The sequence below is a fragment of the Acromyrmex echinatior genome, chromosome 3 (genome assembly GCF_024713525.1).
Source record: "Acromyrmex echinatior isolate Ae372 chromosome 3, ASM2471352v2, whole genome shotgun sequence".
NCBI lineage: Eukaryota > Metazoa > Arthropoda > Insecta > Hymenoptera > Formicidae > Acromyrmex > Acromyrmex echinatior.
The window spans coordinates 21,669,027-21,684,915 of NC_141854.1; the positions used below are offsets into that span (position 1 = coordinate 21,669,027).

General features: G+C 27.9%; 1 protein-coding gene and 1 long non-coding RNA gene across 2 annotated transcripts in view; one reads left to right on the forward strand and one right to left on the reverse strand.

Annotated features, from left to right (window-relative positions):
• LOC105153748 (uncharacterized) overlaps nucleotides 1-15,889 on the reverse strand; it is a 292,829-nt gene that overhangs the window by 233,951 nt on the left and 42,989 nt on the right. The window lies entirely within an intron of this gene.
• On the forward strand, nucleotides 77-14,942 carry LOC147910350 (uncharacterized). The gene is made up of 2 exons (XR_015544650.1): nucleotides 77-6,732; nucleotides 6,877-14,942. It is a non-coding gene; the product is annotated as an uncharacterized LOC147910350 (long non-coding RNA).

Genomic DNA, 15,889 nt, shown 5'->3' on the forward strand with positions numbered 1-15,889 from the left:
TATATATTATATATAGAGGAAAGCCTTCTATTATAAGATAGAAGCCTAATATGAGATAACGGCGTTTCTGCTAAACTAATTAATCTATCTATTAGTTCCATCATGAATTTATTGTTCTTGGATTGAAAACTATTTAGTGAAAAATTCATTATTAGATCGTGCCTGTAGTCATTACAAAAAAAAGATTTTAGAATTTGAATGTCTTTCGTTGAGATGAGCTTTTAAATCTTGTTTATTATTAAATAATAATAAGTAAATATTTGGCAATAAATTCTTCATGTGGTGATAGAGCAAGATCGTTAATGGAAAAATATGTGATATGTTGAATTGTTTAATTATAGAAGTTAGATTTGATGATCGTAAAACGTAAGGTATGGAAATCGTAATATGAGATACCCAAGGTATTTCTAATATGAAACCCATGCTCCTATATCATAGTAAAAATCGTTGCTGAAGTATAAATATTATTGTACAATAACAAAAAGGACAATCGAAATAAACATCGAGTGCCTATTTCTGCGATGCTTGGGTCCAACTATCTGAAGACAAGTCAACTAGGTACAATCGCATATTCATTTTGCACGTGCACTGGCTGTGTTTTTTTAGAAACATTAAATAAAGTTTTTTAATTGTAATACTGATATACTTTGCGTTTTATTATCGATTTCTCGGGACATCTCATATTAAGAGCACAATTTTTTGACTTTGCGATTTGCTCACTTTTTACATTTCTTTAATTTATAAAAAAAATAAAATTTGAATTAAATTTTACATAACATTATCTTAAAGCTTATTAAATTTCCTTCAAAACGATGAGACCTATTATTTTTTTAAATTCTGCCCATAGATTTCTAGCATTTACCCAAAATAAACTCGGTATTTCATAATAGCCTTTCCTCTAATATTATAATAATGTAAAAATTATCGTTTAATAATCTTTTTTTTTACTAAATTGAAAACAATTGAGAACAAAGATGGATACAACAAGTGATTCAAAAAACGATTTAATTCAACTAATGGATATTAATCTAGGCAAGAATAAGATAAGGAAAGAGCCTTCGAAATTGTGGTATTTTTAATCAGTTTGCGCATTAACGCGTTCATGACGGATTTCCATCGTTTTCCCATTGAATGACTCATTATATTATTCAGAGGAGAATGGAAAAACATCCCCCGAAATACGTCTGCCTAATTGAGAACTGTGAATTAATCCATATCCATTTTGGTCAATTTATTCCTTGATAAGATACAACACCCTATATATACATATATATGTAGGTATATGTATACGTTATGACAATAATAATATAAAAATTTATTATATGTCAAAAGATTTTGGAAGAGTATTATTATTTTGACGCATGCCATACGACAAAAAATATCAAAGAAAGTTGACTAAGCGCATTCATCCTTTCTGTGATTAAAGGAGGTAAAATACTCGTTATTTATACGCTCAGCTTTAGACTTCAATGAATTAATCTAAGAAAGAATGAAAAATTAAAATTCAAAGAATATTTTAATCATAGAAGAAAAATACAAGAACTCTTCCGATTGGATGATCTATAAATTTTACAAACTGGAGAAAGGTATGCAACAGGTCAAGAGTTTAGTAGACTTGGCACAGATTCTAGACCGTCTAGACATGCATTTCATTCCTCGAAAGATAATAAGAAAAAATCAGAGACTTCGAAAAACCCATTAGTTACATATCAAAAAAATTTTCAATATTTCCTGTAAATAAGATAAATATTTTATATCGTCAACAGATCAGCAAATCTCAAAATATCGCGAATATCAGTATTCGCGTCAAATTTCGATTTAATTCTCTTGGCGCGTGCACCTTTATGCAGATGTAAACGTCGTGTCTATTACCATCTATGATATATATCTACATCAGTAACACTACTTTCATGGCACTTGTAACGCGTCTACTCATTAACGCAATCTTTTGGATATTAAAACAAAATAAACTATTAGGTGTTGGAATTAATTCGTAGCGTTTTGAGAGTGATGGGAAGTACTTTCATTAATGTATTTTTTAATGCTCATGTGAAATAAATAACATTCTTTCATTAAAAACGCTACGAATTAATTCCAACACCTAATATATTTCATAGGAACGGAAGAGCGTTTAGCTGAAGAAAATACATGTTAACGTATCAATATAAATAAAATATGCAACATAATATGCAACAGTGAAAAAAGCTAACGAAGGAAACATTTGTAGTCGTAATCACGAACTTGTAGCAAGTAGATTTACTGGCGGATAAAAATTATTGACTTTTCTTCACTTTTGTCTCATCCGTTTCGAACTCATGTCGTACAACTATATTTTATACTTTATGTCAATTTTTATGATTTTCACATGTCATGTACGCATATACAAATCTAGAAATACTGCAGAAGTTATACAAGTAAAAAGAACATCGTATAAAAATACAAAAAATTATATTACATATATTAATATGTAAATTTAATCCTACATAATCTCCTCCCTCGTACACTATTTTACATTTTCATTTCTTACAACTTTCTTGATTCTTCATAGTTACTACGATAAATTTGCGCAATTGTTACCAATGTAATTATATGTATTATTATTTATGATACAAATAACAATTTTGTGAATTGCATTACAAAGATCTTAAAAGATGAAAGAATGCAATAATATAAGATACAAAATAAAGTTATGGCCAGTAGTTTGTAAATGACATTAATAAAAAGAAACATAAATGAGCAATAATGATGTTCTTGTTTTAATTAATATTATGTATTTTATACAAATATATCGTGCAGAACGTTTGACTTAACAAGGTCCTCATCAACCGCAAAAATAAAATTAATTCATATTAATTTAATTTTTGCAGCTGATGAGGATGTCATAAAATACAAATATATAAAATACGAATAAAATTACGAATTTAGTTTTGTCATAAACACATAACATGATACTTCCTACGCTATCATTAAGAATTAATATGATATAACAATACGATAAATAAATATTATGTGTCGATAATAAAACATAGCGATGTTGTAATCATAAAAGTGATTTAATTGACACACACACTCCTATATTTTTATATTATCATATTTAATTGATTCCTTACATACGGTCAATGCAACAAATTACCACTTTTACATCTATAGGACTATAGTTTATTACCGACACAGAATATTAATTTACTCTATTCCTGATACATTAATTCTAAATGATGACGTAGGAAATATCATATGTTGCGTTACCGACAAAATTATATAAATTCGGATTTTATTTGTATTTTTGAATATATATTAATTCAATTTTTGCAGCTGATGAATGATGAGGAGGAATGATAGACGAAACGTTCCATATAGTATATTTACATAAAATTCATAATACTAATTTAAAAAAGCACCGTTTTCTGCTCGTTTATATTGACTTTATTTCTCTCTATAAGATTCACATAGATATAAAGTATAATCACATGATTTAAATTAAATAAACTTTTTACATATTATTATTTAAAAAATTTCACTACAATAACATCTATGTGTATCGTACATATATACATAATATGACGTGTAAAAAGATACAGTCATACAATGTTCTATTCTCAAGGCTTATTTTTTGTCGATGTCGGACCTGACGTAATCCATAAGCTATAATTTACTGTTGTCTAAAATGTTTCTAGAACTTTTGCTTTTTCTACATTCGAGTTCACTGGTTCTTCTTTTACATGTTCATATACTAACAAAATCATTCATTGTTCAATGATGATATACTACATATTCACACATTACATTCGTATAGATATTTCAAAATGTTTTGAACTTTATTTCTGATTTAGTACTTAAGAAATTATAAATATTATGATTATATAAAATAGTACGTAGACAGTATTAGATATATGAATAAAACTAAAATTTCTTTTCGGTATATAATATACCGATATATATATATACCAATTTTAATTCATGATTATGTTAGCAATTTTAAATCTTCGTATAAAAAGATAGATATTATTACAAAATATACTGTATATCATATTGTGTCTATTATTGTCATATTGTGTAAATATCTGTATGTTATATTTACTGTATATCTAAATATCTTTCATAAATATTTTAGAAAAGAATACATGTATATTTAAAAAATAAATAAATAAAATTTTAATCAATTTTTAAAAAATTTTTTACAATTCTAATATTTAAATTAAATTTGTTTAATGTGCCGTACGTTATAGGTATCGTATCACATTTTCATATCATATAAAGAAATTGACTTCGTTTTAAGCTCGATTATAAGTTAAATATAGCACTCGAATCGAACTAGCTGTATAATTATTTCAGTTGACTGTTACATACAAATTGTTATTGAACACAATAGAACTCGTCAAACAAATTAATCGATAATCGAAATTGAACGACGCGCGTAAGTATGAACCTCTGGAGCCATGTTTATCCGTGCAATGGCGCAAAGTAATTAAACACAGTTTCCTATTAATGAATCGAGATGAATGCTCGCTAGAACCAGTTTGCGAGATGTTTACCGATTAAATTGCCACCCCGGTAAATGGATGACGCATTTCGAGATCATTATTAGACAAACATTCGAGGCTATTCCTATTAATGTCGATATGTTATGAAATGAATCGTCCATTTTTCTTTAAAAAATGCTCATGAATCGAATACTGCAAGTTATCGAATAATAATCTCTTTTTAAAAATGCTCATGAATCGATGCTGCAAGTTATCGAATAATAATCTCTTTTCAATTTCGATTTTATATGTAAGTTCAAGTTTTATATGTAAATTCAAATTTTCGACTCTAAGTGTTGTAAAAATGTAATCATGATTATAATTATTGAATCATTATTGATGGTGAGTATTAAAAACAATGCAGTCAATAACTGATTCAAAAAAATTTATATCGTGATTAAACGTGTTAAACCATCAAAATTATTCGCTAAAAATATTTTTGATAACTATAAAATTGTCAACATACTTTTAAAATGTTTATATTATATGAATGCCAATAGATTGATAATTAAGTATATTACATGTAGATAAATAACGTCAACTAATTATTTATACAATTATTTTGATTATTGAATCGTTTGTCTGAAAACCATTATGCAACCACAGTCGGTTGCACTTGTTAAAATGTCATAATAATTTTGATCGATAATAATAATGTGCATTAACAAACCGCTTATTAAATAAATGGCTTAGTATTGCAAAATATTTATTTAAAAATAATAATTCTAACTACAATAATCATAAATCTATAGCAAATTAATAATATAGAAATTAATAATATAACTTTACACTTATTTCTTTTTATTTCTTACAAAAATTATACGTAGAATGTTGTAAAATTATATAAATTTCTAATTGAAAATTAAATTAATTTTCTCATAAAATATTATTAGGTGTTGGAATTAATTCGTAGCGTTTTACAAGTGATGGGAAGTACTTTCATTAATGTATTTTTTAATGCTCATGTGAAATAAATAACATTCTTTCATTAAAAAACGCTACGAATTAATTCCAACACCTAATACAATAATTTTGATCGTAAAAATGTAACAATCAACACGATAAATAATACAAAAATTTTAATTAAGAATATTAACTTTCCTTAAATTATGGAACATTTAATTTTTTCATAATATTGCAGCTTTAATAACATTTCTATCAGCATAATCATTAAATTTTCCATATTATCGAATCTAAGTAAGTGATCGTAATTATATTTGTAATTATATGATCCTGATAATTTTGATAATTGCACGATTTTTTTCCTTGCCGCTTTATAAATCTTCCAACAGATAGAAAGAAAACGATGATTAGAATTCACATTACTCACACGAATATTCACAGCATAAATTTTTTTTCTTGTAAGAAAACTTCAGAAACTAATACGTTTTTATAAACAAATAAATAAATCGAGAGCAGCGAAATGGATAACAAAAGTGGAATTACATAAATAATAGTGACCTTTACTTGATCTTTATTTCCATTTACAATCTTCTAATATATACGCACATATTAGCAAGAAAATGAAATTTCCTTTCCAAGATGAATACTCAGTAACAAAAAGTTGCAAGAAGTGCACGTGATGATACGATGAAAACGGGTAAGCTATTGAAGATGATCGATGCCGCAGATTTTCCTTCGATCGAAGTGAATCGCGACGACTATCCACTGAACATTTTCCAAGAAGGCTGCACTTTGATAAAGCACCGTACTCTCCGAAATTACGCGACCCACCGCGGAGAGTATCGCTCTGGGCGTTTCCGAAGAGATTCATGAATTATGTAGATAGATCGTGATGTGGGAGGAGCGTCTACAAACCGGCAGCACGATCATCCGCCGAACGTTCCTGATCGCTCAGCAGAATACTGTTTGTCGGCGATGGGTTTGATGGATGAATCCACGCCATAGACTCTATTCCGAGAGGGGTGACACTCTATCAAGCCGCCATAGTCATCATGCATAATACGAGAGCTCGTCATTCATCCGAGCTTTCGTATTATTCGTGAGTATCGACCACATTGACATATACACATCTCCGAAAATGCTTTCATTAGATTCGATCATGCACACAGACAATTTATTTTTTTTTTTTACGTATTTTTTCATGACACGGTTTATAAAAAGCTAAAATTTGATGATACTATGTCTCAAAATATATTTGTAATATTTCGAGACACATAGTACCATTAAATTTTAGCTGTAGATATATTAGGTGTTGGAATTAATTCGTAGCGTTTTACAAGTGATGGGAAGTACTTTCATTAATGTATTTTTTAATGCTCATGTGAAATAAATAACATTCTTTCATTAAAAACGCTACGAATTAATTCCAACACCTAATACATTTTAAATGTAGGTATATATTGCGTTATGACTAATGTTTTAAAATTAATAATAAATATTTTATTATTGTATAATAAAAATTAAGTGATTAAGAAATTCTTAGAAGAAACAAGTTCTTTTATTTTTCATTTACTTTTTATATGTTAAATATAAACACCAATATCAATAATAACTAATCATAAGATATTAACAGTATCTAATATAATATTTGCAGAATTTCGTTTAAATTTTTAAATAGATACATTTATTTATACATATATACATCATACATCACGATGTATAATATGTATATCCTTTTATTATTTAAAATAATCTGGAACTATTCAAAGAACAGCTCGCAGTTTGTTTTCTATGTATAATTAGATGCATTTTGATGTAAGATTATTTGAGAAACAGCATGGGTGAAGTTTTACTATAATATATTCATAAACTAGCACAGATAATTCGCGAATTTTATACTTGCAACTGAATATATTAGGTAGATTCATTTATTTCATGGAGTTTACAAACTTTAGTTGTATATTCATAACTTATAAATTTTCAAAATATTGCGAGTTGAAAAGATACCAAACATTTCTTATAAAGAAGAATTACAGCTTAACTCCTATGCTCTTCCCGTAATACGGATACTTATACTTGCACATTAAGTAAATTATAATACTCATATATTGAACAGCCATGTCAGATTCTTTCACCTAAATTATCAACATGAAAAGAACTACCGTTTTTCTTAAAATAAGTGGTCGAGTAGATACAAGAGTACGATATTTTCTCGAGAAAGGGATATAATCTCCAAGAGAAATTCAATATCCTGCTTGTCGCTGCTCGCTATCGGTTCTGAGTTGAGATCGGATGCAACGATACACTCGGAATAATGGGATAAATGATTTATTAAACCACTAGACTACATATAAAACATCTAAAAAGAAATAAAATACTTCTCTTAGAAAAATGGAGTAAAGAGCTCTCTCTCTGTCTCTCTCTCTCTCTCTCTCTCTCTCTCTCTCTCTCTCTCTCTCTCTCTTAAAGTTTTCTTAAAAATTCTTTACATTTATAATGAAATGCAAACAATTTACTAATAAAATATGCATTGACAATATGTAATCGTATCTATCCATATAATCTTATGTCTATAAATTGTTACTATTAATCAATAATTCGTTTTTATATTCACTCTTTAAAAAATTGAAGATAGATTTTTTAAATTTTAAATTTTTCCGAAGAAAACTTATAATTATGAAACGAATCAAGAAAAATATGCAAGGAAGATAATATTCACAATACAATAGCTTACATAAAAATCTGATAATATGACATTTACGTAACCAATTTATAATCAGTTACTTCAACATCAATATAATTTTATTTATAGGTAATTAACTTTATTATTTTATCTATAACACACTGTCAATCCTACTACTTAATTAAAAAAAAAACAGAAAATTAATTACCTTTCAAACAACTTTAGTAAATAAAATTAGAAATAAAAAAAAACGAACCCTTAATTATGGCGGCTATTTGAAAAACTAATTTTTAATATTTTCTTTCAAAAACAACAATGCTAATAATTGCTGTCAGCAATGATATGTAATCGCGCGAGTTGTGATGAAATGGCGGGAATCGCCAGACTTCTCCTGCGGTATCGATCTCACTTCTACCCCTGCCCGCTTTTACCCCTTTGTACATCCCCTTCGCAACCCGGCCTCTCCTCTCTCGTTCCGGACCAAACTCCCTCCCGTTCGTCCACACAACTCGGTAAAATCCTCGACGACTCCTGTTAGCGACGAAACGCTTTCGATGATTTTCCACGCTCGTCATATTCGGAGCTTCGAAATGTTCCAAAAACAGTGCAACGAGAGGTGAATACCCATACGCTCTTGCTATTCCTTTCATGTTTTTGAAATACGCACGTATTCAGTGGCTTGACAGAAACAAAATTGCTTAGTAACGCAGTAAAACAAATATATTTACTTCCTGTGACAGAGAGAGAGAGAGAGAGAGAGAGAGAGAAAATTTTAATGTACAGATTCACAAATGATTTATATCTTTTATCACTTTCACACGAAAAAGAGTAAACTGTTATCAATAATTATCCAGAACGCAATATGGAATTAATAGAATTTAATCACGTAAAATAAAAGTGCCAATATTCAAAAAAGTATTATTGCGATTATAAAAACTCGCATGCAATTCATAGTTAATCCATTACGAAAAATAGATTGCATAACAAAAGAAAAATATTCTTCTGACTGTATAGTCGAATTATTACGACTCAAACAAGAGAGATTTTCTTAAAAGAACAATTATCGTGTTTTTTCTCTTATTCCTAATGTCGATATTTTTTCTGGTTCACAAGTAAATATTGTGCATAGAACAGGAAACAAGGCGTGGGTTTAGATAGCATTTTCTTGACCATGTTCTCACGTTGAGATAATCGATCGTAGAGATGAGTCATCTCTCTTATAAAAATTTCGGCACGATAAGGGATGTAATCTCAAAGGTTGATAAAAAGAATTATATGACCGTGATAAGAATATTACATAAAACAAATAAAAATTAAATTTAATAACTTTAAACACAATAAGTTTATAAGTCGACATTAAATTCATAATTTTAATACATTTATTATGCAAAAATTATTAAGTAATTTTTTATAATATTTGATAGAATAGTTCATATTTTATTAATTTATTATTTTAAATAAAACTAATATTTTAAATAAAAAATATATACAAATTTTAAATAAACTTATGTAAAGTTAATAATATCTATAACTTTTAATCATCGTTTTTACGCATCAAATACCAAAAGTCTCTCATAAAGGAAATTACATAACATTCCTGTACTGTATTATATTAAAAAATACACAAAGTCTTCAATTTACAACAAACCCGTTACTATTGGATAATTATACTTTTGCAAAAAATCATGGTTGTGACAAAGTCGTCAAAAAATTTTAATCCAAATTTTAATCCTGGTTTTATGAACAAGTTTCTGGAAACAATTTAACATTGCATCCCATCGGCCGGAAGCTTCCTACAAATAAATTCGCTAGTTTCCACCGTTTAAGATCCCGCTTTGCATTCTCATTCAAATTACAATAGATTTCCGACATATTCCGATATATTCCGTTTGACACAAGACTTTCTTGATTTTGCGCAAAAAAAGAATTAAGTAAAAAGAAAAAATGGAAAACATAAAAAAAACTAAATTCCATGCTCCTGTTTCACATGAAAAAGAATAAACTATTATCAGTATTATGAAGTATATCCAAATAAATAATATATCATAACAAACGATCAATAATTTATTTATTAATAAAATTTAGTAATATAAAATAGTATAAAATTTTTAAAGTTATCACTATACGTGTTATAATTTACATTTTTATATTTAGAAAATTTCGATCATTTTTTTTTAATTCCACTAAATAAGTATGTATTTTTGCAAAATAGTGTAACACGTTATAAAAGAGTTGACTTTATTATATTCCTAAAAAAAATTCAATTTTTAAAGAATAATAATTCATTTATAATTACATAAAATCTTATGATATAATATTTATATACATATATAAAGATTCTTAGATGATATTAAATTAATGATATAATTGATAATAATTAGACAAGGTATACCTAATTGGCATTACTATATTTATAACAGAAAAATATTTTTTTTACGTGTGGATTGTAGTAACATGTGCTATACAATTATTTCAAAATATTCACGATATACATATGTACATATGCACGTAAATCGTCCGCCAACAAAATGGCGTGACACAATATCTTGCATTTGCGGTCAAAGCTTACTTTCACTTGGCGTTTCATCCGCTCTCGGGCTTTCATAGTAACGCGAAAAGCTCGTTGCACGACTAGCATAGAGATATTCAGCTTCTGCCCGTCGTCGGATGGACGCAGATTGGTTCTTTGTATAAAAAAAGAGCAGTATCCTCGCCTTCATGTAACGGCTTTTGTGCGCACATACGTGATGTTCACAAATGCACTACTTCTTTCTCCTCGACATTTCTTCCACTTTGACAACCCTCAGACTGTCATAGTCTTTGTCTCTCTCTTTCTTTTTTAAATCTACATGGTCACGGATACAGCTACAAGCTTTGTTCACGAATGTTACTATGTTCTCGCGCGATAAGAGTGTAAACATGCATCAGGAGCGAAGATGGCCGTCTCGTGAATGCATGACACGATAAAGGAAGAGAGACGCTTTGCGATCGATAATACGCTTGCCGGTTCCGTTAATTTCATCTCGTCTCGTTACTTGTCTATGATTGACATGGCTCGATAAGAAAAGTTCACAAGTTTGTTTATTATGTTAATGTCTTGTAGTTACACAAGTTGAACATGTATCACTGTTTAAGCCTCTCCAAGATTTAAGAAGATAAAATTAATTTTTTGGGAAGATTTTTTTAATTAGTTGTGACATTTGTTTTACATTAGTAAAGATTATTTATCGCAGCCATATATGTTTCTGTATATATTTTAATTTTTTTTTTAATAAAAAATAGATATCTTTCTCATGTAAATTTTGCAACAAATTGTACGTATTATTTAAATTTTCTTTTACTTTCCTAACATAGTTGGGTCTTTCCTCAATACTTATTTTGATAGGTATTTTTAAGTTCAGAAATATCAATTTAATTATCTTAAAAAGAAAATTATACGAGAAGAACTTGAAACTTACAAGTTAACTTATTCCCAACGTTTTTAGTTACGTCATTGTCGTATAAACTTGTTTCTATCTTTTCTTTGTTTATTACATCGTATATCTACGTTTTATTCTGTTGTAAGGGTCAAAGTAAAGCACAAGAGAGAAGATTCGTTTCTATTATATAAAGAAATAAAAATGAGTGTCGCTACATTGCATCGGCAAGAAAAGACGGTCTCGCCATAGAGTGCCATAGAGACCTACGTAAATAATATATATGGTTCGACCTAGCGTACTCAGAAAATGTTCTATTTGATTCTCATATCTGATTCCTAACTTTTATGATACTCAAAAAAATCAAAAATACTACGGACCATATTTATATTATCTGCACCTATAAGCGAAAAAATCATCAAAGCAATAAAAATTGTGAAATATATATTGTACATATTTTAATTCGCGATGTACACGTCACAAAAAATATCATAATAATATTTAAAAAAACATCGCATATGTTTTTTTTAATATTATTATGGTATTTTTTGGAAAAAAACTCCTTGGCATTCTTTAAAACGACACAAAAAAACAAAAAAAAACAAAAAAAAATCAAACTTTAAAATTCAGACGGTTATAGAACTCGAGATAATCATATCCATTAAAACTTATGGCATTTCCATCCTGCGAGAAAAAGCAACTTCCTGGTTGCAGAAAATGAGTGCTTCAGACAAAATGACAAAACAAAAGAGCAAAAGAAAAAATGAGGGAACATTGGACATTGTAGAAGTAAAACTAAAAAATTTCTCGAGAAAAACATGAAAATTCTAGACAAGCTGACCTATCGTTCTACTTCTTAGAGCTTATACATATAAAGATCAGGGTTTTCTTTTAGTTTACTAGACTGGTCCGATCGTTTGATCAAAAACCAGTTTGCGCGACATGTTCCCTAACGATCTGTCTCGCTCGCCTATGCTCGTGTGCGTGCACACATGCATACAACACATTGTTAGATTTGAGATCCGATTAAGTGCGCCCACGGGGCAAGGAATCGTCAAGCAGAGCGAACAGACGAGTTAGTGGTTAAAACCGGTAGTTCCTCTGTTCATTTCCTAGGTGCATGATAGGTAAATATGATCACAATATGGCCAACAATACGAAATGTCGAATGAATAATAAGCATAAAAGAAATATTTAAGATTAAAGATCTACATCTATACTATACGATTCAAATATTTTCAATTTATATATAATATAAATATTGTGTGTGTGTGTGTGTGTGTATAATAAAAGTAGCATTAAAAAATTTCACATAATACCAATAGTAAGAAACACTTCCTGTAATTATACAAAAACGTTAACTTTATGATCTTTATATCTTACATGTATTATATATCTTATATATTATATATTATACATCTTATATATATTATATATATTGTTATAACATAAATTTTTTTATATTTTTAACTTTTACTGTAAAACAAAACTATTTTGAGCAATCAGAATTGTGAGGTAATGTTGACAAGATCTGGTCACGATCTGGCAAAAAGGCAAAACGGAGAACAATTCGCAACGGTAAACAACCTCTATAATATCTAGGAACTAGAAGTGGGCGTGTATAGACGCGGTCGATACTCTTAGAGAACAGCAGAGGAAAGAAGCACAACTACCATTCGTACCTTCCTACGTAGAAGCAACAATTCTCCTACATGCAAGGAAAAATTGGATGACTGGTGGTTCTTGGCAATGAACTTGTATTCGAGTTATAGCATCGACTCAAATAAAAAAAATATAATATAAAAGAAAACAGAAAATTCGTAAAACAATCAAAAGAACTACTATTACAATTACGCTTAATCTAAATATAGTAAATGTATTCGAGAGAAAATATTAATAGTAACAGAGAAAATATTATTTTTTTTAAATCTTATTTTTAGAAAAAAAAAAGAGTAAACATTAATTAATAATTTATTAATGACGAACAGAACAGATTGTACAGTTCTCAAAATTATTTTATTTAAAAAGACAACAATTGAAATATATTATGTTCTAATCGAGAAGATTTAAAACCGATCTTCGAAAAGAATAGGAATTTATTTCACCAATTATGAATGATTAGTACCAATGATATAACCTTTACAAAATATTGTATATTGAATTAGTATCCAAATTAAAAAAGTGTACAAATACTTTTTGCAAAATAATATGTATAATTCTACAATATAAGATAATCTATAGGATATATATTTAAATTATTATTTCTTTGTTTATAATATATAATTTTAAGAAACATACTATCCATTGTATTTATTGTTAATAAATTACTAACTAATACTTATTCGTTAATTTTTATATTTTACAAATATGGCTTTTTTTACAAAAATCTCCCCTGTACAAATATTTTTTACATTCATCATAAATAGACTTAAAAGAAAATTAAATATCTAATATTAGGATTCTTCAATCATTGTGCAATATAATACAAGGAGTTTCTGTTAAAAAAAAATAAGAACTTAACTTCTTATCTATTTATTTCTTTAATCCTTTAACTGATAAAAAAATCTGAAATTAAATAAGAATTTTAATTGAGATCTTCCTAAAAACAGAAATATTATTACAAATTTTGAACTAGAATTTAATTATTTTTAATTAAAAAATTGTTAATTAAAATACCATCAGCTTAACTGTTGAACAGCCAAAGCAATTCGAGATCTTAACATCTTATATTGCCTAATAAACATGATATATATCATAAAAGAAACCAGTAATACTAAGTTAGTAATACTGAGTCACGTAACCGAATTCATAAACAAGTTATTTTCACATATTATATAGAATAGAATGAAGTTCGGAACGGAATAGACATCAAAATTCTAAAAATACGTTTTTTCATACGTTTTTTTTTCAAACACTCACGTAGATGATAACTCATAAAACTCTGATGAACAATAAAAACTCGTCAAATTTCATGTTGAGTTTCGTTATTATTATTTTTACCTATTTTATCTATTGTTTTTATATATTATTTTATCCTATTAATCGATAGTATACAAACATGAGTTTTTTATCTTCAGAAGATAACTGCGTAAAAAAATTAAAAATTTTATATAAACTGTATTACACTAAACTGTCAACCTTTTTTTGAAAATTATTTTCAATCGGAATAAAACATGTATAATTATTTTTACAATTATGTATCTTATTTGTTTACTTGAAAAAAGCTCTCATTCATTTAGATAAATTTTTTTACTCTTGTCTTCTTCAATGAGAAAACATATTTTAGGTGTGAATATTCTATCTAAAATATCACAACAGGGACACACGCGACTATGCAAAAAAGATCAGCAACAAAAGAGACAAAAAAATATGAGAAACAGAAGAAATAAACGAAAGAGTCATGACGTCTTACATAATAGTTGGCAGTTGGCATAGTTCTCCTACGCAGCTGTCGTTTATTCACGCGTGAAACTTGCACGAGACTAAGCGCGTTCACATACAATTGGCCTTGAAAGAAGAAGGCCGAAATTTTTATATTCTTTTCTCTTTATTTGAATTATTTGTTCTTTTGTCTTTTTGTAAAATATTATATTATATAGTCTTGCCTGCTCTTGCCCATAAATATAAAACATCTCCATAAAATGTAAATGTTCTATATCTAACGAAAAAACAAATTTAAAAAGTTTTATTAGAAAACACTATTTATTTTCATAATAATTTTAATATTGTGTTAATTTTCCTTTGGCTTTTATCACAACCTTTTTCAAGAAATTGCAATAAATTAAGAGTACTTTATACTTATGATTGTATTTACTATTTAAAGTTAATGTATAATATGAAAATGTTCACCTCAGTGTATTATGAAACTTATAAACACATTATAAAATTATTAATAGAAATATAAAAATGATAATAATGTACAAGAGACAACCTTACTTACAATTAATAGCCTTACTTATACAGAATTTGATGTTTTTAATCTTGAAAAGAATGCTTATCAAACGATCAAAATATTTTCTTTTAAGACTTGTGAATTTTTTACATTTTTTTTAACATGTAATTGAGAATAAAAAATAAAGCATAATATTCTAAAATATAACTATTATCAAATTTATAATGGCTCTTTATTAGCCGTTGCAAACGTAAATCGGTTAAAATCAAAAATCGATTCAAATACCGTTATGATACAATAATTCTATCAAGATATCGAGTTTCAACAAAGAAACAAAATAACAGGAAATGAAAAAAGAAAGCGATGCCAAATTGAGACCGACGGTCTCGAACAGACATTTAAGAACAGTCAGTTAATTGCACATGATCGATAATAATCGAATATCTCGGGCAAGACTTAAAATGAAGCGGCGCGC